Raw genomic sequence first — 2,458 nt, 5'->3', positions numbered from 1 at the left:
TGGAAGGAGTAAGTCCTTTAAAACCACAACTGGCTGTCAAGCCCACTGTAACCCTGACAGAGCTACAAAAATTATTAGGAGAAATTAATTGGCTATGAGCCTGGATGCCTATTCCCACTGAGACTTTAAGAACACTGTTTCAGTTGCTAGTGGGGAAACAGTCTTCAGAACTAATTCACCTGGCTCCTCAACACCTGGACATCTTACATGAGGTCCAGGATGCCCTGGACTGAGCTGAACTTGCCCAGTACATGCCTAGTAAAGATCTTCAGTTATGGGTATTCCCTGATGAGACCCTGATGACATCCATCCTTACACAGGACGGGAAGCACCTTCAATGGGTGCATGTCTCTCTGCGAGGCGTACCACTGTTTATACATCCATGGATCAATTGTCTGATGGTATAGACCCTCTTAAAATTGTTATCCCTTGTTGGCTCAGGGATTTTGAATGGCTCTGCAGAAATAATAACTGAGTGGCCATTGCCTTGGAAGGGTTCCTGGGAAATTTGGACTGTCATTATGGCCCTCATAAATGGTGACCTCCTTTCACGCCCTCCGTTGGGATGCCCCCTGGCTCTTTGTCAGGGAGCCATTAGTAAAAGCCTATAATGTTTTCACTGATGGGCAGATTTGGAGCTGAGGTGATAGCATACTCAGGGGCAGATGAGAAACCAAAAAGATATGTCCACACTTGTAATGGCTCAGCTCAATTCAAGGAACTCATGGCCATTGTTTTAGCATTAACAAAGATAAGTGAGCCCATGAATTTGTTTTCTGACAGTCCGTATGTAGTCAATCTTCTTCCAGGGCTATTAGGTTCTCATATCTGGTTGGATGGGAACCCCATTACTCCCTTGATGATTCAGAGTCATACGCTCCTTAAAGAGAGAGAAGCCCCTATCTTCTTACAGCATCTTAGGGGGCACCAAGGATTGCCTGGGCTTTTATCCAAGGCAATTCAGAGGCAGAAAAGGTGGCTTCCACCCAAGTCCTATCAGTAGGCCTGAATGAAGCCCAGGGGTTACAAAACCTCACTCATGTAAATTGGCAGGGACTCCATAAGAGGTTTCCTCAAGTTCCCATCAAGGACCTAAAGAAAACTGTACATACCTATAAACCTCACTCACGTAAATTGGCAGAAACTCCATAAGAGGTTTTGTACATACCTGTAAGTCTTGTCAACCCTTTCTATAGGTACCACCTCTGTAACAGCCAGGGGTAAACCCCAGGAGACTCAAGCCCAATTCCTTATGGCAAGTGGAGGTCACACACTATACTCCTTTTGGAAAGCTTAAGTATATTTTTGTGTCCATTGACACATTCTCATATGCCTGTTGGGCTACCGCTCATACAGGAGAGAAGTCTAAATATGTTCAGTCTCATTTTCTCCAGTGCTTTGCAACCATCAAAACCTAAAAATTCAATTACAAAAACAAAAAGGGGGTATAAGCCCCCAGCAACAGGTATGGCCTTATTCACTATTAATGTTCTTAATTCTCAAAAAAATCAGTTGGAATCCCAGTATCAGAAGCATTGGGGATGACAGGAGCAGAGACCTGAGGTATGGGTAAGATGGAAGGATCCCATCACCAGGCAATAGAAAGGACCAGATCCTTTGCTAACCATGGGTTGAGGCTTTGGGTGTGTCTACCCTACAGGAGATTCAAACCCCATATGGGTGCCTGTGAAAAACCTTAAGTGGGTAGGCCAGGATCCGACTGACTAGCATGATGGTCCATGGACAATAGTTCATGAGACAAAATTCCTCTCTTTATTTGTGTCCATCTGAAGTGAAGGACCCAGTTCCTTGACTTCATTGCCAGTCAGCCTCTTTGACAACTGGCTGATTGGCTAAAAGGTACATGGTCTCAGAAGTATTTCAACTTGTCTTATGCCATGACTTGCTTTGTTTCTCTTGATAATGCTTATCTTTAAGTGTGTTTACCAGATAATTTGGTGACAGAGAACCCTTGGTAGGCAGAGACTAAGACTGTCATGGGCTGGCATTACCCACACGGCTGCCCTTAATCATGACACATTTTTAGCTAAAGATGGATAAAATGTCCCATGACAAGTACTCCTAAGACAGGACATGCACATGGCCAGGTGCATGATCCAATGACGGGCAAGGCTTGATCAGAGGTGACACAACGTAAGACAGGCAAAAATGCATAAGATTAGAGGAAGGAGATAGCCATCTCTCCTCAGGGAGCCGCCTATGAGGTGGGTAACCCTTGAAATAAAGTCAGTCTGGCCTTAAAATAAAAATAAAAAGGGGGATATGTGGGGACCTAAAGGCCCCACCTTGCATAGGTCCGAAAGGAAGTTACTGGGAGCATGGCCTGGCTTGCTTTGAAAGTCTGAAGAATACTTCCACACTGCTGAGGAGTGCATGATCAGTGTGTGACTGTCCTTAAGATATACTCTCGGGCGGGGGTGGGGAGAGGGGAGTTCCA

Source organism: Nannospalax galili, unplaced genomic scaffold, assembly GCF_000622305.1.
Source record: "Nannospalax galili isolate Female #2095 unplaced genomic scaffold, S.galili_v1.0 scaffold1423, whole genome shotgun sequence".
Lineage (NCBI taxonomy): Eukaryota > Metazoa > Chordata > Mammalia > Rodentia > Spalacidae > Nannospalax > Nannospalax galili.
The sequence above is the reverse complement of the archived record's forward strand: the minus strand, read 5'-3'. Positions refer to the sequence as shown.